This window comes from Bidens hawaiensis, unplaced genomic scaffold (genome assembly GCF_021521415.1).
Source record: "Bidens hawaiensis isolate Kalapana, Puna unplaced genomic scaffold, B.hawaiensis_p1.1 tig00083703_1, whole genome shotgun sequence".
Taxonomy (NCBI): Eukaryota; Viridiplantae; Streptophyta; class Magnoliopsida; order Asterales; family Asteraceae; genus Bidens; species Bidens hawaiensis.
The window spans coordinates 8,351-35,231 of record NW_027504015.1 but is presented as its reverse complement, the minus strand read 5'-3'; the positions used below and the strand labels follow the sequence as shown (position 1 = coordinate 35,231).

General features: G+C 37.0%; 1 pseudogene across 1 annotated transcript; it reads right to left on the bottom strand.

Annotated features, from left to right (window-relative positions):
* Positions 1 to 6: 6 nt before the first annotated feature.
* On the bottom strand, positions 7 to 4,305 carry LOC143607574 (nicotianamine aminotransferase 1-like; annotated as a pseudogene). The gene is made up of 5 exons (XR_013148995.1): positions 4,060 to 4,305; positions 729 to 1,017; positions 369 to 585; positions 206 to 266; positions 7 to 116 (listed from the first exon to the last, which is right to left on the bottom strand). The product of XR_013148995.1 is annotated as a nicotianamine aminotransferase 1-like (transcript).
* Positions 4,306 to 26,881: the final 22,576 nt, after the last annotated feature.

Here is a 26,881-nt window from a genome sequence, read left to right as displayed (position 1 = left end):
ACAAGCGCTATTTCCTTAATTTTCTCGAAAAACAGGTCTGCCCCCTCCTTAAGTAACTTGTTGATATTCAAGAAGAAAGATTTCGGAGTGTTCTTGATTACACTAGGAATCGCACCCTGTCAATCAAAATCACATACATATTCAAACATGTTATTCACATATATAATCATATTCTAGATCAAAATATTGTATGATGATCTAGTACCTGAAAAACAGTTGCAGGATCTGCAGATATTGTGAGACAACTCTTTATAGATCCAGCAACCAGACACATGATATGTTTAGAGGATATTATGTATGAAAACTAAATATGATACAACTATACAATTTCAAGAACTATAGGTGAGAATGAAAGAAGAAATCAAACCCCGGTTTTTTGAAGAATGTTGGTTGGATCAGTTATTGCGATCCAACCAAAACGCCAACCGGGAACAATCCATCGTTTTGAAAATGATCCAAGAGTCAAAACTGGTGCTACGTCTCCAAACACACCCATGGGGATAAAGGGTTTATATCCAAATACTAAATGAGCATAAACTTCATCTGATATTATCAAAATCCAAGTTCTCTTGCTGTTTCTGCAATCTTTGATCATTCAAGAAGACAACATTATAAACTAAAACTGCTATATTGTATGTGTATATCGCTATCACTCTAAAATGAACAAGAGTCACTGATGTCTGATATGTTTGTGAGAAGAATCAAGAATTACAACAAAATGATTGTACCTTTTTCGGATGATCAAATGTGTAAACATTCCCACAAGGATTTCCCGGGTTGATTAGAACTATAGCAACCGTTTTACTGTCTGCTTCCCAACCTTTCTCTGGGAGGAGATCAAAATGGCGAAGTGCTTCGTATACCGGATAGTTTGGTCTTGGAAAGAGTATATTGGCACTGGGGCGAGCAAGAACAGTTATCAGAACTTCGATTGCATGGTTTCCTCCGGCGGTAAGGAAAACATCATCAGTTTCTATCTTGTAGGGAAGATCTTTTGACATAAGCTCAGCAATTGCACTTTTAATGAACAAAGTCAATAAGTTTGCATGTTATCAACCAGAATATATATATATATATATATTTATATAGATAGATCAAGGTTAAAATAAGAAGTAAAACTATCCTAAGAAATGTAAGTAGTGTTTTTTACCCTTAAAAAAATAAAACACGCCGAACAAAAAACACACTAACAATATCCACCATCAGATGATCACATCCAATGCCCGATATTACTTCTCACACTTCTTACAAATAACTCACTTCTTATTCTAACCCCACCATATATATATATATATATATATATATATATTGTAGAAAGATATGACATGATTACTTGAAGGAACTAGTCTATCACATTCACAAAATCGAAATCACCAAATCATAACTGAATTGAAGTAATCAAAATAATAAAAAAACGAATGTTTGGTAATGCATTTTTAAAAATCTTTTGGAGCTGAAAAAAACCGATATTGTTTAACATATAGAAAAAGTTTGTTATTTTCAATATATCGTGTAGCCCAAAAACTTTAGATTCAAAAATGTTAATTAACAAAAAAAATTAGGTCTAAAATTATAGGCTTAATGTGTCATTATTTGCCATTTTTTCATCTCAAAATTTGTAAACCCAAGAACCCACTCTGAAAACCAAAATAGAACAGGATGTTGGGTTTGTGGAGGCTTGGGCTCGGTTTGGGTCGGTTTACTTGAAGACAGATTAAATGGGTTTATAAAGATGGAAGATATGGGATGTTTTGGGCCGGCCCTATATCTCTTTATTAGGGCCTGTTTATGTTATCTTGTTCCCTAAGCTAGAAACCCTAACTAGTCTCTATATAATGTAATCGTTGTACTTGTAATTCCTCACGAGTGAGGCAGAAAGCAATAATAAAGTATCCTGGTTGCAGCCTGTGGACGTAGGACAGCCGACCGAACCACGTATTATTCTCTTGCAGTTTATTTGTGTTTTTGTGTGTTGAAATACCCGAATCCCTAACAAGTGGTATCTAAAGCAGATTGGAAGAAGTTAGACAAGAAGTCTAGGGCTTGAATTACATTGTCGTTGTCGGAAGATGTGGCGTTTAACATCATGAAAGAAACCACAACGCGTGGTATGATGGATACACTGTCCAACATGTATGAGAAGCCTTCGGCAGCGAATAAGGTCTATCTTATCCGAGAGCTAGTGACAACAAGAATGAAAGAGGGTGGGTCTATTACAACGCATATTAATAATCTTAATTCGATCCTGTCCCGCTTAGTGTCGATCGACATTAAGTTTGATGATGAAGTTCAAGGTCTGTTGTTGTTATCATCTTTACCGGACAGTTGGTCGCAAACAGTGACTGCGGTTTGTTGTTCGTCTACAAAAATTACTTTTGATAGGATTCGGGATTTGATTCTTGAAGAAGATTCAAGACATAGAAGTTCTGGTAAATCACCAAATAATATATTAGTCACAGAAGGTAGAGGTAGGGGAAAACAACGAGGCAGTGGGAGCAGGAAGAGAAGTCAGTCTAGGACTCGTAAAGATATTGAATGTTGGGGTTGTAAAGAGAAGGGCTACTTCAAGAATCAGTGTCCGAATGATAAGAATGAAAAGAAAGAAGTCAACACTGCAGAAGAATGCCCAGAGGATGAGTTTTTAGTTCTTTGTGTTGAGGATAATGTTGATTCTTGGGTCTTGGATTCTGGTGTTTCATTCATGCTACCCATAGCAGTGAAACATTGCAGAACTTGAAGGAAGGTGATTTTGGTAAGGTTAAACTGGCGAACAATGATGTTCTTGATGTTACGGGCATGGGTGACATGAATTTAGTTACTTCAGCCGGTTCATGGACCTTGAAGGATGCCAGAGTGATTCCAAGCTTAAAGAAAAAGTTGATTTCTGTCGAGCAATTGGATGAACAGGGACACGAGGTTAAATTTGAGAACGGACAATGGAAAGTAGTAAAGGGAAATCTTCTCATTGCTCAAGGAAGAAAGAGGGGTTCATTGTATATGGTTAGTTTATCGTCTAAGGGAGTGACCGACCCAGTTCAGAAGAAGACCAAAGTTCGGTTCTCATAGTCAGTGGGTAAAAGGTTTGTTTTGCAGGAGATAAATCCAGAGCCACAGGTCAGATTCAGGTTGAACATGCTAGAAGAGGTTCAGAAAAACCAGTCAGAGGTTTTAGTGGCAGTGGGAGCACTGGCAGTCAGTCAGTCAATGCTATAGCCAGAGTTACCAGACAGTGGGTTAAGAGAACCAGTATTTCAGCGGTTAAAGTCTCTCCAGAATATTACCTGCTTAATATGGAGAGTGTTGTTTGTTCTCAAGGTATTCCAGGACTCGACAGTTCATGTAAGTGGGAGCCGGTAGGGAAAGAGAACGAGTCAGTGGCAGTTGTAGCCATGACTGATGTGTTGGAGCTCGGGGGAGCTTCAATGGGCGTTCAGGTTAACTGATGAGAAGGCAGATGCAACCAGGAAGACGAGGAAAATTACAAGAGGTACAAGCGATATCGGTAGGCAGTTTGAAGATTATCAAGCCTCCAAGTGGGAGATTGTTGGGTTTGTGGAGGCTTGGGCTCGGTTTGGATCTGATTTACTTGAAGACGGATTAAATGGGTTTATAAAGATGGAAGACATGTGAGGTTTTGTGCTGGCCCTATCTCTTTATTAGGGCCCGTTAATGTTATCTTGTTCCCTAAGCTAGAAACCCTAACTAGTCTCTATATAATGTAATCGTTGCACTTGTAATTCCTCACGAGTGAGGCAGAAAGCAATAATAAAGTATCCTGATTGCAGCCCGTGGACGTAGGTCAGCCAACCGAACCACGTAGATCTCGCGTGTTCATCTTCGTTTATATTTTTCTCTTGCAGTTTATTTGTGTTTGTGTGTGTTGAAATACCCGAATCCCTAACACGGGAACGGCTTTCAATAACCTAAAATCTAGTTACTAGGTTTCGGTTTGGTTTGAGCTAAAAACCGACTCATGTCCCTAGTCTATCCTTCAAATAATAGCCCGCGATCTCCATACCAAAAAAAAATAATTAAATACATGCATGATATTGTATTTACCTTCTTGCCGGATCAATTCCAACACCATCCGGATAACAGTTGAACTTAGCGGATCGTACGGATTCCACTAAAGCATCTTCAACTGATATAGACGTAGGGATCACCATGTCCCAGATGAATCAGCGGTTTCCTAGATCGCTTTTCATCGATGTTTCCCATGATGGATTCAAGAGTGTTTCTAACGCTGAAAGCTGCAACTGCGTGCACTTCATGGTTCTCTTCAAAGCCCCATTCTTGCTTCCCCATGCTTCCTGTATTATTGGAGTTATGGAGTGATTTATAAGGAGTCAAAATGTTGTTTGGTGGGCCCATGTGTCACATGCTCAGGTCATGAACCATATACGTTGCCCTATTTTTAATTACCATTATTAAGTAATGAATTATTTTAAGCATGAGAATTAATATCGAGATTTATCGTTAATCGTAAAGATATCTTTGTTTGATATTGTAAAGATACCATTTAATTTAATATCATTTTTTTGAAAGCACTCTTGTACGGCTTTATAATAAGTAACTAGTAATCGTACTCGCGCGTTGCGGCGGCCAAGCTAAGGCCATGTTCCAGCTGGCCACATTGTGCCATGTTAAGTGTGTATTAGACATATTGATAAGATAATTTGGTATGTAGAGCAACCACATCATATAGGTTGTCATTGACCCTGGTCAAATAAATTTTAGCTTGTTGCATCCTAAATGATATAAAAGCATATATACTACAGTTACATCATCCTAATGGCTACATGTAATTCAATGAAAAAAAACCTAGGCATTTTAACTTGTTTCAACAAATTACAAAATCCCATACTGCTTCTTTGAGTTCCACAATTTGTAGTTCTGCAAAATGATGTATAATGAAAATTCAAAAGTTTGCTTTAGAGCAACACAGGCTGTGACCAAAATGAGGTTTTCTCGAGATTTTAAAATTGATTTCTTGGAGAAAATACCTTATCAAATACACTTCAAACACGCCTAAGAAGGTTGGGAATTCCTTGCCCGGCTTTGGTTATAGGCTTATAGCAAGAGGGTTAGGGGGCTGGGGAAAAAAAAATTCCCAAGTCTTTGTATTATAAATAAGACTTCAATCAATATGAAGATTTTAGAATATACACAAATATGTAATATAGATTAGGGCTTACAACAAAAGATACACATGACATATGAGGCCTTACCAAGAGACCGCCTTGTGCTAGCTAAAGTGATCAACAATTTCCAAGTCTTCTTTGGTATTCCCTTAACTCGACCACTGTCATCATGGAGCCCACATAACAAACGAAAATTCCCCTGCCACAAATAAACTGCAGGTAATCAACCAATAACTTAAAAATGAACTTGGTAAAAACTATTTCAAACAACAAAGTTCAATATGCAAACCAAAGTATGTGATGAAAATGTGATGGAACTGGACTTACTTACGTATGCCATTTTAGATAACTTATAATCTCCCACTCAGGCAACTCCCGTCCAGGTTCAAACGTCTATCCATAACACCCTACAAATCTATCAAATATAAAAATTATCTTAATATAAAAACTATATCTTAGCCAGAATCAAACTGAAGCTAGAACACCAAGTTCAAGGTGGAGAACAAACCCCTTCAATTTACATGTCAATTTACTAATAATATAATTTCTTCATGTGGGCGTTGTTTGTTCTTTCCCTTTAACATGTATTAGAAAAACTAAAATATCAACATAATTTGGTTCCTTTTCACCTGAAAGTTAAAGTAAATCAATAAAGTTTGTTCTTTATCAACTGAAAATTTTGCTTAAAGTGAAAAAATAAAAGTTAAACTGAAAATCATTGATGCTTTAATCATTAAACTGTCTAAACAAAAATGGGAAAAAATTCACCATTTACCTGTGTTGTATCATAAGAAGCTAATTTGAATGGGTGACCGACGTCGTTTGGCCTTAGCCGTTGGGAACCTTTTTTGCGCCATCATTCATGCCTTGATGGTTTCTTCAAAGAATAGAAATCATTAGTATAATTAAAAAAAAAAAAACTAAATAACATCTGGTGTTGTAATTGCAGTTACCCTTTTTTATTAGTTTTTCATATAAAGAGCTTTTAAGTTAAGAGTAAGTTCTTAAAAGTCCACAATTTACGTACACAATGAAAACAAATAGTGTCAAATTCGGAAGACAAACTTGAGTGAACAATTGTCCAAAGCTTCCTAAGCTTATGTTGAATTGCTTTGTAGATTATTGTCACTAAGCAACTCATTTTCATTTAAAAAAGAACCCTAGCCATGTCCATAATATGTAATAGTTTGACCTAAAACTGCAGTTTGATAACATATTAGCTTTACATGTACAAAAGATGAGACAGATAGAAGTGGCTCGTCTCCGATCTTTTGATCTACAGCCTGAAAAAATCAGAAAGAGTTAATGTCAATTAGAAAGTACCAATGTAATGTGACAAACTTGATTTGATGAGAGTTTTGTATAAGAAACATTAGACAAAATTATGAGGGTTGAATATTTCTTACCTACGAGTTAATGATTAAGAAATAGAACCATCGTCTTCTTCGTATTTTAGTTGGAAATCCGATTGAGTTAGCAAACCATAATCCCCAGCCAAAAGACGTTCTTGCCACTCTTTCTTCCTCAAAACCTAACCTAGAAAAACAACATAGTTAAAAGCGGATGATGGGTTGAAAGGAGGAACATATAGGAAACAACGACTTGATCGGTGAAAGTACGGTGACAGGCGATTCAGTGAGTTCGAGAAGAAAGCTAACCCGTAAACGGTTGAACAACAAAAATAGTATATTTTATTAGATGTTCAACACTTAGTTTTATTAGCATATGAATTTCATATAAGATCGAAGAGAAAAGGAAGCAGCCACATGTTTTGTGTAGTCAGTGAAGAAAATCATCGATAAAGCAGAGGTAGATGAAAATGTTCGACAAAAGTGATAAAATCTAAAATTATTATCCAAAATCATTGTTTTGAATTTTGCATTTCATAACTGATGTTGAAAGGTATTAAGATGTCAATATTAATTGTCAACAATGTGAGCACATCAACTACTAAATCCACACAATCTAACACACGAACATCATTATAAATTGCAATTATGAACTATTTTATAATGAAAAGTATAACCAAGAGTCAAATATATACCAAGGAAATCAGTAGAGAAATCCGTTACTGTTGGTGAATATAAGTCAGGGATAAAAATTAACATAATCGCCCTCCTCATCATGCTTAAAAATTTGTTATATTTATGTTGCTAGAAAAACCGAATTGTCATACACCTAAGCCATTAGGTTTCTCTTCATCTCCCCATAAATAAACCAAAGCCCCAAATCAATCATTGGAAATCCACTAAACAGAGGAAACTAAAACAGAACAAATCATCAACGTTTGGGAGAACAATAGATTGATAACATAATTACAACGTGATTCTACATGCTTAACCGTATATGATGTGTGAATCTACTATTCAATTTCTAGGGTTTCATCTCAATCGATCGTGATTACAACAGCCGCGTCGGATTCAGATAGAACGGACTAATAATCCTTCAATTGACTGAACAGATTGATAAGCAGGTAGAAGAAAACCTTAGCACAGTGTATCTCTTAAATTCACTATGAATAGCAGTGAAAGGTTTAAGAACGAACCTGGTAGCGTCGTGCAGCCATCGATTCACCACCATCCCTTTCATCTCTCTCTCTCTATGCGTGGGTAAAACATGTGAGATGAGGTAGATCCACGGTGACAACTGACAGATAGGTAAAAGAAAACAAAACAGGGAGATATGTGTAATATATGTATGTATTGGTGTATGTATCGATATGCATTGGAAAGGAGTACACAAAGCTTTATCAATTGTAAAATGGATGAACAGTTGTAATTATGAGATAACCCACGAATGCATTTTATATATATATATATAATATGAAAGTAAATAGAAAGATAAAAACTATATATTCGTTAGAGAAAGTTATTAATAATTTGATAACATTTAAGGTATGTCTTATCCAGTAGTGTTGTTTAAGGTTGGTTATTCTATTCTAATATTGTTTGTTATTCCAGCAGTTTAAGGTCGATTGTATATTTTTCAACTTTTAATATAACCGAACTTAGCTCACTCAAATCTGGGAAGGGGGCACTACCGACTAATTGAATAAAGTGATTTGTCAAATAAGTTGTTTAATGCATGTTTGAATTCTCAAACCGTTCAAGCCGCTTTTTAAAGCTTCAGTTTTAACTTCTATTTTGACCAATTCTAAAAAGTTTATCCGTTTAAACCCGTGTAACTAGAAAAAGAGTCGAAAAAACCCGTTTTTACCATATATAGATTAACCCGTTTAATCTTACGTAGAAATAATGGCGAAGTTTCTTTAAGGCCACCGGCTAGGGGTGGCTCTGACCCCAGTTTTTTGCGTACTATTGTAAGTTTACCCGTTTTTCGGCCAAATATTATTATATGTTGTGTAAATTTACTCTTTTCGACTTAAAATTTGAGCATGGCCCCCCCTCGCAAATGATTTTTCCAATACATTTTGCGCCCCCCCCCCCCCACCTGCGGCCTTTCTCACCCAGGCTTCATCTGCATAGGAAAGCCCGCATTTGACATGCTAACTACCCATTATGACTCATTATATACATAGATAAAAATCAGATGTTGGTGTCACATAATGTTTTGAAGTCATGTATTTGTTAGTATATAAGGTATATTTATGGGAAACAATTTTGTTTTTGCTAGTTGGTATGATGGCTTTGGTGTTTTTAATTGTGTTTATTAATGTGAGTGGCTCAAGTTCAAGTCTCATTCAAGCCATTTGTTTCTTTTGCTTTTTCTAAATATTTTAATTATGAGTTGCTTATGTTCAAGTCTCATTTAAGCCATTTGTTTGTTTTGTTTTTTAAATATTTTGACAACTGGTGCCAATTTTCAAAATTACATTGTGAATGAATTTTTTAGAAGGTTTTATTTGAATTCCTTTTTGTTTAAAATAATTTTTTTAAATATATTTATTTTACAATTTTATATTTTGAGTTTTGTCTTCGTACTGTAACAAACCTAACTAATATCAACCGAATTCGCATCGACTAGCCGTCACACGCTCGAATTTTAGAAACGTCCAGGTTAACGATTTTTGTTCGTTTTTTTTGTTTTGTTTTACAATATGTTCATTTTACCCTTTTTTTTTGTTTAGTGCTGGTACATAATGAACCTAACTGATACCGACCAAATTTGTGTCGTTTCAATCATAAATTGTACGTATACCGATTTTCAAGCATTTACAATTTATATTTTTGTTTTGGTACTGGTGACGTAATGAACTTAACTGATACCGGCCGCGCGGCGGGTATTACCCAGTTCTAATAAATATCCCGTTTGTAGCCGCACAAAAAATTACTTTCTTTAGAAAATGATATACTTCGCCCCGTGTTAGAGAAATAATCGTCGTTTGCGCGCAATTATTTTTCACCCGTTTGAAAACATAACCATTTTGAATCCGCAAAAATATATGGCCATTCAGACACCCAATATTAAGTGTTGTTTTAGCCGAGTAATACACACACACACCAAAGGAAGGAAACATATACTCTCGTTGATGTATGGAGAGTCATCAGGAGCATAAAAAGGGTCAATTGGCGCAGGGAAGGGATCAACAAGAATGGAAGACCCATAAAGAAAGACACACGAAGAACAAGGAAGCTAGTAACAAGAAGATCTAGAAACCTAAGTCTCTCACCACCACCATTTTTGTTTCCAACCAACCAGACAGAGCGTATGAAGCAGATTTGAAGACTAAAGTTAAAGATCTTGATGAACTAGCTTCAGTTTATGTGGCAAGGAAGAAAGATAAGTACGGGAATAATTTTGGTTTCATTTGATACTTTAACGTATTAGACAAAGAGGCGTTCATCAAGTCCTTTGATAAGGGGATCTGAGGGGGGTACCAGACCGTCTTTGGCCAGTGTCAATCAAGGCAATAGGTCCTACAGAGAGGTGTTAAGAAATAAGAAAAGAAAACTAAAATTGGTGTGAAAACTATTATTCTATCACCGGAAGACACTCCGGTGGCTAAGGAATGGAAGACTTCATCGTTGGTTGGTGAAGCCATAATGATTAAAATTTTAAGCAAACTACAAGAAGTTCTTATAAACATGGGGATGGATGGTTTGAAGATTCGATATCGGGGGGTGGGGGGAGGGATTGAATGTCCTTGTTTCCTTTTTTCTTTGGAACATGCTATAGGCTTTACGGAAAATAAAAAAAGAAGTTTGGAAATCAAGTTTCAAGTCTTTCGAGCATTGGAGTGAAAACTTTGCTCAAGAAGAGATACTAGCATGGATTGGAATTAGAGAGGTGCCGACTCACCTGTGGTCTCGGGATACCTCCGATCAGATCGGTAATAGCCGAAAAGTCGTTCATTCCCTATGAAGTTTCCGAGTCAGATGGTAACCTCACGTTTGACCCCCCTCTTGAAGTCTGACAATGGAATTAGACCCATCGCAGTGGGGGCCATTTGGAGAAGACTAGTGTCGAAAGTTGCTATACCTAAGATAGGGAAAAAGGTGGCTGCTTATCTAGGGGATTTCCAATTCTGGGTTGGGATTCCTAATGGGGCAGAAGCGGTATTGCACAGTGCTAACAGATTTTGGAGCGCGTTTCATTCTAACGGGTCCCTGGCTATGCTCATTGTTGATTTTTCTAACGCCTTCAACGAGGTGGATCGAACGACCCTTCTCAGGGAAGTTAGCTGCATATGTCCATCCATCTTCCCATGAGTCTAGTTTTTATATGCCCGCCCCGCCCGTTTATATGTGGGGGATACTCATATTGGGGCTTTTACTGGGGTGCAGCAAGGGGACCCCTTTGGCCCTCTTCTTTTTGCGTTGGTCCTTCATCCGCTCATCCTTAGGGTGCAGGGGACATGTTCCTTGCCCTTCCATGCTTGGTATCTAGACGATGGCACTATCATTGGTAAGGCTGAGGAGGTTGCTAGAGCGTTGGGCATTATTCGCTCAGAGGGGGCGTCTCTAGGGCTTAGGCTTAATATTCGACAAACGGAAATTTTTTGGCCGTCATGTGATGATTCGAAGAAAGTGTCGGGTTTATTCCCTGGCGAGATTAGCAGGCCTGTGATGGGAGTTAAACTCCTAGGGGAGCGGTTAGTTGGGATGTAGGGTTTATTCGATCTTTGGCAACTAAAAGAGCTTTGAGGGCGGTTGAACTTATGAAACGCCTGCCGGACCTGAGGGACCCCCAAAGTGAGCTCCTTTTGTTGCGTCTTGCATGGGGGTTGCTAAGTTAGTGTTTGGGCTCCAGACCTGTCAGCCTGAACATGTCAAAGAGGCTGTGTCCATCTTTGATGAGAGCCTGCGGGGACAGTTGAAGATATTGTTGTGTGTGGAGGGCCGCATTTTTGGGACCTACAGTGGAGGTTGGCTTCCTTCCCTATGCGTTGTAGAGGCTTAGGAATTTTCTCGGCTGAGGATGTCTCCTCATATGCCTTTGTGGCTTCCAGGTCCTAGTCGTGGAAATTGCAGGACCACATCTTGCGAAACGCTGGTGTTATGGGGGTAGATCCTGACTACTCTTTTGCACTTGGTAATATTGGAACAACTCTCCCGTACCTTGATATAGGCGGTTTTACTGATAGGGAGACCGCCCCAAGAAACCTCAACAAACCTTGGCGAGTGCTCTTTATGGTAAACACGTACATGATTTGGAGGAGCTATTCGATATGACCCCGAGACAAAAGGCAGTTTTAGCTTGTCTCAAGGGGGCTCATGCCCAGGATTTTTTGAGTGTTGTGTCAATTGAAGGTCTTGGGCAACGGATGTCGGCAGTTGAATACAGAGCCATCCTTAAATACCGGCTTATGATTCCTCTTTTCCCTCCAGATGAATCATGCCCCATTTGTAAAAAAGCTTGTTTGGATAGATTTGGTGAGCATGCCTTCCACTGTAAGGAATTGTCGGGATTCAAGTATCGTCATGACTGGGTTAGAGATGTCTTATGGGATGTGCTTAGACGTGCCGGGATCTCAGCCAAGAAAGAGGCATTGTCGGGATTTGGTGAGCATGCCTTCCACTGTAAGGAATTGTCGGGATTCAAGTATCGTCATGACTGGGTTAGAGATGTCTTATGGGATGTGCTTAGACGTGCCGGGATCTCAGCCAAGAAAGAGGCACCTGTTAACTTTTTGACTGATCCGCGAGAGGGTAGATCTACCCTGCGTCCTGCGGATGTTCTTGTGTTTGGCTGGGCAGGGGGTAAGCATGCGTGTGTTGACGTCACTAGGGTGTCCCCGTTGGTGGGGCTGAGAGACAGTGGCTTCGTACCGGGACATGTGGTTTTGAGAGCAGAATCTAGGAAGGTTGCTAAGCATGAGACAGTTTGTTTGGAGAATCAGCACGTGTTCATTCCATTTGCCTTTGACACTTTTGGATCCCTAGCTCCAGAGGCGGTTCGCTTCTTGGAGCGGGTGCAAAAGGTGGTCCACAGTGACTCGTAAAGCCCGAGGAACCAAGGATTTATATTTAGTAGAATAGGCTTTGCGATTCAAAAGGGGATAACGGCGCAGCTTTTGCTCGCTTACCATTATCCAGATGTAGCTTGGTTTGTGTTATATACCGTTAACATTCATATTTTTACTAAAAATAAAATTATTTTTTATTTTTTAAATCAAAATCCGTCCAAGTTGACCGACTAAAAAAAAGCAAATTTTAATTAAATGGAAGTCCTTTTTTTTAATTTGATTTGGATTGAGGATGATGGCAGTCCTTGGAGTCCAAATTTCTTCATCGCCAGTAAGTGTTCTTGAGATCGGTGCCCGACGGAAGAGGACAATAGGAATACGTCGCCAATAGAATGACCGTGTTCCTCTCCAGTCACTTACGATAACATGGCTCGATTATCTCCAAAGGTAGCACCGATTAATTTCCCATAAGCCGTCAGTTGGCACTTTCCAGGTTAGAAAAAGCAGCTTTTTAGTCGATAATATGGGTCCCGTTAGTAGGCCCACATCTTTTTATGCTTCCAATGATGGGCCAGACTCCTTAATTGGGCAGTATCACGTAAAAGGCCTAAGAATTCGTCTTCTGGGCCTGTTTTTAAAGACGATGCAGGCATCTGTAATATGGTTCCGGAGCTGGAGTGTCTCTCTGACCTCAAGACACCCAAGCCAGTGTTAAACATCAATTTAACAAAGGGAAGTTCAAATAAAATTCGTACAACTGAAGGTAGGAGGATAACAAAAGGCTTAAAAAGATCGGAGTTCAATCCGGATATGGAGTCAAGCTCAATAGTGGGCGGGAATTGTTAGTTTTTGGGATCCTAACGTCTTTTCTGTAAGTCCCGTGGAAGGATCTTTCAACGTGATATCACGTAAACCCGTTGTTAGGCGGAATTTGACAAAGAATTGATTCGATGTAAAACAAACAAACATGATGAACACACTACAATGCTTCAAAACACACATTTATAACCTCGGGTGCTTAAGCCATTTGATAACAATTACAAGAGATCACTATCTCTCTATCTCGTCTCTCTATCTCTCTCTCTTGTTAAACAAGATTCAGATCTAGACGAGATATTGGTTATCAATTGTAGATCTAATATACCTTAATAGGATCTAGTTCACTGTAATACTCTTAATTAGTATTAATCTATATATGTATTAATTGTACTATGTGTATTAAGTAATAGATTATATGAAGAATTGATCGAGAGAATACTTGGACTGGGGTTCGTTACTTTATCAATCAAAACTTAAATTAACAGGGGACTAACACCCCTATATATAGACGATAGACTCAATTCGTTACACATCTTGTAACGAATTGATGTCCAGTTCGTTAACTTACAGACTCAATAAAGGAAATATAACGAATCTTTGATTCGTTATGTCCCATTCTTCAACATTACATGACGAATGGGAACATACATAACGAACTATCAGCCCGTTCATTAAACATCCTTAACGAAGGGGTGTTACATTAAATGAACTGGCTAATTCGTTAAACATCCTTAACGAATTAGCCTTACATCAACGAACTAACTATTAAAGATAAATATCTTTTCATTATAATAGTAATAAATACAAAACGATAAATACAAAGACTCGAGACGACAAAACCGTGCACTAATAAACACCCCCTCGTCTTGAGCTCTTTGTCTTTAAATTACTTGAAGCGCCTTGACTGCCAATCCCGACAGCTATGAATCCCATACTCATGACATACATGAACAACACGCTGAAACTGCATAGCTCGGTCATAATCCTCATGGCGGTCAATCAATATCTTATTCACAAACAGCACGTCATTGTCAGTCTCTGATAAGTTAACGACGCACATTGGATCGATAACTCGTATAAACTCAGTCTTCAAACCTTTCCCAAGGACAATGACGGCCCCACCAATACAATTTTCTTAGTACCAATGGTTAAACGCTAGGTGAAGACCTTGTGGGAAAGTCTTCACATGTACGTACTTCATCGTTTTGGTGGTTTTACCATAAGCATGAGCTTCCTCCATCCCATAAGTACCTGGACCCTCTTCACGCTCAGAATCTGAATCATCCTGGATCCAGTGATCAGCAGAAGGACATACATATGTTGGATTAGATAAGTGGCCAATTAAGCGTTTGGTCCTTAGATGAGGATCTCTCCGATACGACTTCATCCTCTTGACATTATCAGCAGTCATGTGCTCCAACTTAAGCACATCATCCACCAAAGTATGATCGATTACCAAATTTGGAATCAGGTCTTGAACTATCAATTGAAATTTACCGCGTCGATTCAAGACAAGGAAATTCTCTTTGAGATGATAGAAGATCATCTCCGAGAAATTAAACGGCTTGTTCAAGATCAACGCGACGAATGCCGATTGGAGCATGATACGTCACACGTCAAATCCACCCTTCCGTCCACCAAGGCAATGTATTAGAACATGTAATAAGTACTTGTGTGTGGGACACAAGTACGCCTTGTTATACATGGACATGTCAAGGTCGCCATCGTAGAACACTTGATTAAATAACCCCCGAATCAACTCTTTATCAAACTCACTCGGGTTATCCATGTTATCCCCAAACTGCAGCACCCGTCTGATCACTCCACAAGTAATAGTGATAGACTGCCCTTTGACTTCAGCTACAATGTGGTTCTCGGACTCGATGTAACGTGCCGAGTCCAAGAAAGGACGAACAATGCTGAAATGAATAGTTGGTCTCGCAGTTACAACATAGTGAATACGGGATTGTCTTAAAAAAGCCATCACATCTCCAAATAGATCCTCGTCGACAATGTTCGTACTGACAAAAGCACAGATGTTATGCTTCTTGTCGTACGGTAGCAAAGGAAGATCCGGTACTTGCTGTTGCTGTATCGGTTGTTGCTCAGCAGCAGGAGGATCCTGAATAATTTCGTCAGCCATAACTGAAAATATATAAACCGAGATTTAGTAAAACGAAAAAAAAGAAAAAAAATCGTTTCGTTATCACGTTCGTTACACGTGGCAACCAATTCATTACATGTGACAACAAATTTGTTACACGTGCCAGATTCGTGATAACATACACAAAGTAATAACGAATCAAATGTAATTCATGCATAATTCGTTATATGATGAATGACGAATTAGGATCATTCGTTACAGAGTGGTGGAAGCGAATTAGATGTTAACGAATTGAAGTAATTCGTTAAGAATAGCCCCATTCGTTATACATAAATAATGAATCAAGTTTGAAATAGTTATCAATTTTCTTTTATTTAATTAATGAATAAATAAATGAATGAATGAATAAATAACACATCAAAACCCGTGTCCAGATGACCTTATACTTTATGATTCTTACCCGATGTGGTGAGATGAAATACCTTAACGTGTTTTACGCTCAAAACACATAACTTAAAGAAAAATTAAATAATATGTAAAAGAAAATAATAAAATCTTTTTGAAAATTTTCATTTTTTTTGTTTCAAGATATTTACAGTTTAACATCCGAAAAGCAAACATAAAGCAGAAAATAAAATACTTTTATGTTTTTTGTATGTTTTTCTAAAGCACTACATGTTTTTGTATTTTTGGTGAGTTTAAGAAGAGAATCATATTGACCAAATTGCCCTTCCATCATAGTTTTATATTTCAGCGATATTATGACTGGTGTTAAGTCGGTCATTGATATTGTTGTCCACATAAATCTTATAACAAACTTTCGAGCGTTTTTGTGATATGATTAAATGTTCAATTAGAGCACAGAATATCTGAAACTATCAGCCTGTGAGTGAGTTTATAGAAATTACTTAAACAATTATATTGTCGATCAAAATTTGAATTTATAGAAATTATTGAGCAATGCATCAAGTATCTTTTACTGTGAGTGAGTATGCACGAGTCCCTCTGTAGGCTTACATACATTGTATCCCCTGAGGTCCGTTTCTTACTGGTATTGAGACTCGCGCAAGGGAGGGACAAATGTAGGGCTAACAACGGATTTTGATCAAGTCCGTGGTTTAATTTGTACAATGCACAACAGTGATCAAGTTTAATGACTTTGGGTTTGCTCTAAAAGCGATTGAAATATTCATGCATACGAATACCCAGATGATTAACCCGCATAAAGACTCATAGTGTCCTGAAACCTAGCGCTTGTTATTTGCTTTATTTTATTTTTGTTTTCGGTGATCAGACAAATATAAGGCTTGAGTATGATAGGCTATTACATTTCTGCCATCCTCACAGAGATTTTTGCTAGAGACTAATACCTTTTTCAATTTGGCATTTCTTTATCTTTATATCACATACTTTACTCTAATGGCTTGTTTAGTACCTATCAATGCACCAATGCAATTAAGCACTCAGCCTTTTAAGCTTATTTCTTTCTGGATATGGGACCAGATGATCAATGTACTATCATTTTCTCTTTTTGTTTCAAAACTCAATTTTTGAGGAGCATAAAATAAATTCAATCGCCCCAGTCACTTTTAGTCTATAGATTAATGGCTATCCTATCCATCTATAAGTAGATAACATGACCAAAACATGTAGACATGTTCCACAAACTTAAATAACTGACATAATTTTCAGTGAGAGAATAAGGTAAAACGCATAACAATTTCCCCAACTACTTTCCATTATCAGGTAAATGGCTATCCCGAACATTTACAAGTAAATATCAGGACCAAACATATACAACTATATGTCCTTCAAATATGAGTAATTGACATAATTTTCAGCGAGAGAATAAGGTAAAACGTATAACAATCGCCCCACATACTTTCCATTATCAGGTAAATGGCTATCCCGAACATTTACAAGTAAATATCAGGACCAAACATATACAAGTATATGTCCTTCAAATATGAGTAATTGACATAATTTTCAGTGAAAGTATGCAAAAATCATTTTGGATTTTCTCTTTACATACATAAAAACACAATCTTTTGTCTTTTTGGATTTTTCTATACATACATTAAAACACAATCTTTTTGTCTTTTCAGATTTTTCTATACATACGAAAAAAAATTCACAGTATTTTGTTTTTTTTTTCCGATTTCATCCCAAAACCCAAAACATAAAAATGAAGGAAAAATAAACAAAACCGAAATAAAAATAATTATCCTTGTTTAAGGACTTCAGCAAGTGTTTTTAGACCGTTTAGACCAAACAAAAAGTTAAAACGAGTTTTGTCAAATGCCTTCGTAAACAGGTCAGCGCGTTGAAAATCCGTGTGCACTTTTTCAATATCGATTAATTTCTTTTCAAAACTGTTTCGAATGAAATGATATCGAATCTCAATGTGTTTTGTTTTAGAAAGTTGCACAGGATTTTTGGTGATACTTATAGCAGCAGAGTTATCAATTAAAATTGGAGTAATATGAAACTTCAAACCGTAATCACGCAGATGTTGTTGGATCCATAAAACCTGTGAACAGCAACTCGAAGGCTGCCACATATTCTGCCTCAGCGGTTGAAGTGGAGACCGTTGTCTACTTCTTACACTGCCAGGAAACAAGCCGGCTTCCTAAAAATTTACAGCCCGCCATAGTTGATTTGAAATTGATCTTGCATCCTCCATAATCAGAATCGGAAAACGCAGTGAGTTCAAAGCTATCGTCCTTTGGATACCATAACCCAATGTCAGTATTACCCCTCAGATATTGAAGTATATGTTTAAACGCCACTAGGTGAGTCACTCGGGGACTTGATTGGTACCTAGCACACAAACAAACTGCAAACATTATGTCAGGTCGAGAAGCAGTTAAATACATTAAAGAACCAATCATAGCACGATAAAGAGTAGGATCAACAGTATCCTCTAATTCGTCCGGTGACAAATTGTGACCCACGGGAAGAGGCGTCGAAGGGATTTTTCTAAAAGTTATCTTGAATCGGCTCAAGACATCGTTACATATTTCGTCTGATGAATGAAGATTCCCTTATCAGACTGATGAACATGCAACCCTAAGAAGAAATTCATCTCCCCCATCGAGCTCATTTCAAACTTCGTTTTCATTGACTTCTCGAAATCCTTACACAACTTGTCGTTTGTTGAACCAAAAATGATATCATCAACGTAAATTTGGATAAGGAGCAGATCATCACCAATATTCTTATAAAATAGAGTGCAGTCGAAAGTTCCTCTCTTGAAGCCATTATAAGCAAGTTGGTCAGCAAGAGTGCCATACCAAGCTCTCGGGGCTTGGTGTAGACCATACAGGGCCTTGTTCAATCGGTTAACTCGGTCCGGATAATCTGGATCTTCAAAACCAGGAGGCTGCAACACAAACACTTGTTCATGCAATTCTCCATCAAGAAACACGCTCTTCACATCCATCTGATAAACTTTGATGTTCTTGAAAGCAGTATAGGCCAAGAAAATTAGTATAGCTTCCTATCGGGCGACAAGAGCATATACTTCAGTGTAATCTATGCCTTCTTGCTGATGAAAACCTTGAACAATAAGTCTTGCTTTTTTCAGACGATCACACCACGATCATCCTTCTTACACTTAAATACCCACTTCGTAGGAATTGGTTTCTTGAGATCCCATACACCCAGTCGATGAAACTGTTGCAATTTTTCCTGCATTGCTTCTACCCAAGATGGATCAGCGAGAGCCAAACAAACGTTTGTCGGTTCTACTTGAGATAGAAAGCAAGTGTATTTTGCCAGATTCATGATTCTCGAAGAATGCATATCAGCATGCACACATAAAATAGAATCAGTAGAATTAGCAATTTGATGACGTGTTTGCTCACCTACATCAAGATCACCAATGATGTTGTCCTGAGGATGATATGAAAGAATCCGAAGAGTTGGATTCTTAGACACAACAACATTTTCAGATAAATTAGTTATATTCTCATCAGCATCATGAGACGATTCACCAATCTCATGTGTTTCAGGAAGAGGAGCTGAGGAGGAATCAACAAAATGACCATCATCATATGAGATCAAAATCACATCAGACGTATCAGGAAGATCATCTTGTGAAGCATCAACATAAACAGAACTAGAAGATCTTGGAGGTAAGAACTGATCTTCAAAATAAACACACACCAAGTCTTCATCTGGTTTCTCGGTTAATTGAGTGAACGAATTAAATAAGCCCTCATAATCGAACATCCAATCAGGTCCTTTACCTTGAGGAGGTGTGGTATACCTTTGGCAATCAACATGATACCACTATCAACACAACCCGAACTAAAATTAAATACACATTTCTTAGGTGATGCGTAACCCAAGAATTAACCTTCAAATGCCTTTTCTTCAAATTTTCCCGCTTCTTTCTTCAACATAGTACAAGGACACCCGAATGGTTCCAAGTACTTTAAGTTAGGCTTTCTCTTGTTCAAAAGTTCATAACTAGTCTTTTGAAGCTTCTTCACAGTCAAAATACGATTAAGCGTGTAACAAGCAGTATTCACAGCCTCATTCCAGAATTAAACCGGAAACTTAGAATTTGCAAGCATCGTTCTAGCCGCTTTAATCAATGTTCTATTCTTTCTTTCTTTCTGCAACACCATTCTGTTGAGGTACATATGGAGCGCTGTATTCTTGATGATTTCCTTTCTAAATACAAAAGAAATCCAATACATTGTTTTTGAACTCCGTACATGTATCACTTCGAATACATCTCACCTTCAACTTATACAGTGATTCGATCTTAGTGATTAAATTTGAACCAAAATTGGTGTTTGATATTTTGAATTCATAAATAAAACCCACGAGTATCTTGGATAGTCATCAGTGACAACTAGACAGTACCAATCACCAGCGATATTTGCACGATTCACTGGACCGAAAAGATCAATATGAAGTCATTCTAAAGGAGTATCAATTGTATTGATTAACTTAGATGGGTGTGAATTATTCTTCTGTTTGCCTTTCTTGCAAGCAATATAGTGGTCAGTTAACTTAAAATGTTTCAAGGAAACACCTTCGACCAAGTCATTAGTCATTAAATAATTCATCTTTTGAACATGAATATGACCCACCCTTCTGTGCCACTGAATCGTGTCCTTTTTCAGTTGCCTTAGAAATGAAACATGTATCGACAGAAGTAGATACCTTAGAACTCATGTTCAACACATAAATATCATTCGATCGAGGAGATCGCATGACAACCATATCCTCTGGAATGACAAATCCCGGTTTTAGGATTATGCACTCCTTATCATTAAATACGGTAGTGTACTTTTTATCACAAATTTGTGACACACTCAATAAGTTATGATCAACTTTGTCACAATAGTTGACTTTTTCAAACGTGATATGCCCATTTGAAACATCACCTTCTTGCGTTATCATACCACCCGAATTTCTCACAAAAGCAACATACCCTCCTTGAATATTTTTTACATTTGTTAGAAGATTGATATTGTCGGTAATATGAGGAGAGAATCCACTGTCCATGCTTCAGTTTTCACCAGACACAGTCTTGGATGAACCTTACACACAAACATAAAGTGATCAGTTCAAAAAGGCAGCCCAGGCCTCAGTCTTAGGCACCTTTTGAGTTTCACATGTTGAATCAAAATTAACAGAATTCAAACGTTGTTCAGCAACTTGTGAATAAGTCACAAGCCTTTTAGTCTTTCATCTTAAATTGGCAGCTTGAACGACATTTGTATTCACGTTTTTACAAATAGGCTCAGTTGGGACAAATTTTGATTTTATATTAACTGATTTTCATTTACATGAATCACTTTTAGAGGATTCACATCAGAAAACATAATGTGAGTTTCATCATCGAAAGACATTGGTCTTTTCAAAATCTCCGTTATCATAGGAACGGGTTTAGATTGTTCTTTGATAAATTGATGAAGACTTTGAGATTTCTTCAATCCACAATTTCTGATCACATGACCTTGTTCACCACAGAGAAAGCAAGTTCTCAAATAAACATGTTCACGTTGAGGTGGTGCAGAAACATGTGCAACCGAAGGTTGATGATAAACTCCAGCAATTGGACTTTTATCTAAGTCACTAAACGTCACAGATTTCCTTTTCAAGTGAAATCCATATTTGAGCAATTAGAAAAACATTGCAATGAATCAGTTCCGTGAGATTTTACAATCTTAACCTTTTTAGCATATTTTAACAATTTTTTTGCTTTTATTAAAGGATCCACAATATTTGATATCTTAGATTTCACAAATTCTTGTTCAAGATTTTGAATCTTGTAAAAGTTTCATTTTGAAAGACACTCTCAATCAACTAAGGCTTGATTAGATTAAGCGGAATGTCTTTTTCAGTGAAAACTTTGCTAATTTCTTTTAGCTTAAACACACAACCAGTTTGAGAATTTAAAGCAAGAGGACTAAAAAAACGCATCAAATCCTCTTCCGGAATTTTTGGTTTTTCAGATTTCTTTGCTTTAACCTTAACTTGTTTCTCCTTTTTTTCACTTGAGTTGTATTTGAACCGTACACAGCTTCCTCAAGTTCATGAGGTTCACATAAAATGTGATTCAAACGTGGAATGTCCCGATTTTTGTGTACAACATCTGGTTCAATTACATCCTCAATGATTACTTTCTCAACATTAGTTTCAACAAAAACCTTGTTGCTTTGAATATGAGGTTTTTGTGATGAAGATTGGGCACTCACATTGTTATTTTTAAGCATTTTAGATTTCGTCTCAACAACAAGTTCATTAACAACAGTTTCCTCATTTCCAGCAAAAGGGCTGTGTAATCATTATGAAATGGTGGTGGTACTTCAACAAAACCTACAACTTTCTTTGAATCTTTTTGCTGACTTGATACTTCAATAATTTCATTTAACAAAAATGATGAATTTCAAAATTTGCCCAATTTATTCTTCAACTCAAGATCCTCATTTTCAAGTTCTGTTATCTTGGATCGATGTTTCAATATTTCTTGAAATTTTTGATCATTAATTGTCATTTTGACTGACAATTCAGCCTTAAGGTCATGATTACTAACAGAAAATGCTTCAATTTTCTCCTTATATCTCATTTGAGATTCTAATGATTGTCTATAAGTATCCTTAAGTGAAGCAATTTCTTTTACCAAACTGTCATTATGTGTTTTCAAACTTTCTAACTTAGGCTTATTTGTCTCACAAGCAACACAAGGCACAATAGAAGACAACTTAATAGAATTAGAAGAAGAAGAACTAACCTCGTCGATTTTGGCCATGCAAGAAAATGTGGTTGGCTGCATATGACATGAATCATCAGAATGCGATTCAGTGTCGTAAGATGACAACTCATTCCCACTTGCATCTTGAAAGCTTTCATTCAACTCAAACATAGCCAAATTCACTTGATTATCGTTGCACAATAATCTTTGAGACCAATTAGTTCCATTGTCAAATCTGCCTGGGAGACGAAAGGAAGTTGATTATGGGACGTCTAAAATGAATTACGCGTTGGGTCGATGCCCGAGTGGTTAATGGGGACGGACTGTAAATTTGTTGACAATATGTCTACGCTGGTTCAAATCCAGCTCGGACCAACAATTTGTCAATCTACTATCAGATGGTAGAACCCTCTTGTTCTTAAAAAATACCTGATACGAGAGAATAAAAAAAATCCAAAATTTCTGCTAGATCTCTTCTTATTTCCCTGGGATTGTAATTCAATAGCCAAGAGCACCGCCCTGTCAAGGCGGACATTGTGGGTTCGAGCCCATCAGCAGCAGAAAGCAGAGCTTGTGTTCCCGAAGAAGATGGTTTATTGCCAGACGGTTTATCAGCATCATTATTCTTTTTCACAGGACTTCTGTCTTGGTTTCGGGGTCCATTGAACTCTTTCTTCGGTTTGTCTCACTCTTTAGCCAAGTGTCCAAACTCTTGACAGTTATAACATTTGACTTTAAGTTTATCAAAACCAATCTTCTTGTTCAACGATGGTAGATCTTTCCCAGTTCTTTGCAAGAACTTTTTCACTTTTCGCACGATCATTGCCATATTCCACTTAAGATCCATAAGTTCCAAATCATCAGGGTCGATTTGGTCATAATCGTCATCGGTTAAATCACTTGCAATTTTACTACTCACTAGATTTTCATATGAAGTCATAAAAGCACAAAGAAACGAGAAGTTTTGTTCAGCTTCTTTTATGTTAACGCTTGGTGGTGAAGTGAAGTTGTTTGTAAAAGAAGATACACCGGTTCTCCCAGTGTTTCCGGTGTACCCAGATTCCATAAAACATGCATTTGGATCACTACAAGATGAAGATCCCACATTTGCATTTTGAGTGAGAAAAGCAGTAATCGGAGCTGTAGTGCTGCTTAAGGGCATACTTCCTCCATAGAAAGACGGATCTTGATCTTCTTTTGATGACTTTTGACACTTTAAATCATATTCTCTAGCTTCAGTCTTTTACATAAACTCTGAAGCCGTCAAATCTTCGTTTTTGAAATAATTATTTTCTTTTAACACCATAAGAAAAGTAGAATATGAAGCAGGTAAAGCATTCTTCACAGTGTCAATCTTATCATTTTCATCTGGTTCCAATTTTAATTTAACCATCTCAGCGATAAGATGATTAAACTGTAGTCATTTCTTCTAATGTCTATCCCTTAAACAAGTTAAATTTCGAAATTGAATCTTCAACATTACCTTTTTTCTTTCTTCAGTATTTCCCATACTTCTCATTTTAACATGTTGAAATAATGAGGCACAGATCTTGATACTCCCAACTTGATGGAATATATTATCAGGTAAAGCCATAGTGAGATTTGAGTATGCGTTAGTCTCAGTCTAAAAAGCCTTCTTCTCTTCTTGGGAATATTGTGAAAAGGCTTTAGGAGTAAAACTAGTAGTCTCATCACCAATCATTGGTACAATATACACTTCATCAAGACAATAGGAACAATCAGGATGAACAGGACCAAGAGGTGCTTGAAACCGAGGTTTCCATTTTTCAAAATCACTAAACTTCATCAGTCGAGGACATTTGGAATGAGATCCAATTTCAGCATCAAGGTGTAACATTTGCTGCATGAGTGCGTTCTGAGATGCCAACGCATAAAAACCAGTCATTGTTAATAAACAAGTTCAACCTTGATCAAGAGATCAAACTCAAGGATTAATATTGAAACTTTTGTAACGAATCTAACTTAACGAATCAGGAATTAAGACAAACTGGTAACGAACTAGATTATAATGAGTTAGTAACGAATAAAGGACAGTAACAGATTGTTGACGAATCGTTGATTAATTGAAATGACGAATCAAGTTGATGAATCAAGTAGATGAATCAATTTGACGAATCAAGTAGACGAAACAAGTTGACGAATCAAGTAGACGAATCAAGTTGACGAATCAAGAGAACGAATCAAGATGACGAATAAAATTGACGAATCAAGATGACGAATCAAAATGATTAATGTTAACGAATCAAGAGACACGGATTAACTACAGTTGATGACGAATCAACTACAGTAAATAATGAATCAGGTTGTTAGACGGCTATAACAAGTATTTGACACGTGGCACGAATCTGTTCATAAAATGTAACGAATGAGGACACGTCTGTAACGAGTCACGTATAACGAATTAACTCATGTAATGAATCGACTATAATGAATCATCTCCATTGTTTGAATCTTCAAACCTTCAAACAACTTTTCTAGAAATCTGGAAAAATTACCAGATTCAAGAACACACAATACCCAACACAAATCCGTATTACTAACTCAAATCATCACTAAATCGACCAAACCATAGCTTATATTTCTCGTAAACCAATCACGAATAATGTAATCTTAATCCCGTAACCTTACTCGATCAAACCAAAAACCAAATCTCAATTTACCAACACCCTATTCTGTACACACCAGATCCAGATCAAAATCAATCTAAATCCTTTCCAATTCTCAATTCCAACCACACATCAATACATTAAACCTTCCCGAACACAGAACAATCAAACTCAGTCCATAATTATCAAAATCAAAATCAAATCAAAATTCAAATGAATTTCAATAAAAACTTAATAGAGCCAAAAACCTTCAAAAACATATTCAATAATACTAAATCAAGAGTAATCAGAACACCGAAAGATCTGATACCACTTTTTAAACACGATTCAGATCTAGACGAGATATTGATTATCAATCGTAGATCTAATATACTTTAATAGGATCTAGTTCATTGTAATACTCTTAATTAGTATTAATCTATATATTTATTAATTATACTATGTGTATTAAGTAATAGATTGTATGAAGAATTGATCGAGAGAATACTTGGACAGGGGTTTGTTACTTTATCAATCAAAACTTAAATTAACAGGGGACTAATACCCCTATTTATAGACGATGGACTCAATTCGTTACACATCCCATAACAAATTGGTGTCTAGTTCGTTAACTTACAGACTCAATAAAGGAAACATAACGAATCTTTGATTCGTTATGTCACATTCGTCAACATTTCATGACGAATGGGAACATACATAACAAACTATCAGCCCATTCGTTAAACATCCTTAACGAATGGGTGTTACAATAAACGAACTGGCTAATTCATTAAACATCCTTAACGAATTAGCCTTACATTAACGAACTAACTATTAAAGATAAATATCTTTTCATTATAATAATAATAAATACAAAACGAAAAATAGAAAGATTCGAGACGACAAAACCGTGCACTAACATCTCTTTATTTTTGTCTAATTGACCAACCCCAAAACACAATACATGCACCATATATATAGAACCCTAAACCCTACGCCCAAATACATATCAAGCCCACCGAAATCCTTGATTTCGGTTTACATAGTGTAGCCCCAAAACTAAGTCCAATAACATAAGCATAAATTATAAAAGGTAGCCTAACATTCTCCCACTTGGTTTACCGCTTGACCATCAATCACGCTCAAGTATGTCAGCATCAGCTTCCTTGTAAGCACCTGCCCATAGCTCTGTTCGTATGATCGATCCTACCATGCTTGTGTACTCCTTAGCAGCTAGTTCGTAAACTGGTTCAGCTGTAATTTGGGAGCTGCTAAGGGTCTTTCTATCTCTCTCACCAAACTTCAATAAATCCCTTGGATAAAAAATACGATAATGTCCTTTGTTCAGCCTTATAATGACAGTAGTTGTTTCACCATTATATGCCCAAAACTTCATTGCATCAAGAGCACCCTCAGTAAATCTCTTTCCAATTGGAATGGATGTCACCTTAGATGTTGGAGGCCACTCACATTAATCATCACCTTGTTTGTATGAGGATCACGCACCCCCTTTGCTTTCTTGAGAAATGACTCTACAGTAGACATACTTGGAAATCCTCATTCAACCTCATTCTTTAAATAATTCCATAATTTAATGGCCTTTGGATCTTTGTTTAGGTTATGGAAAGG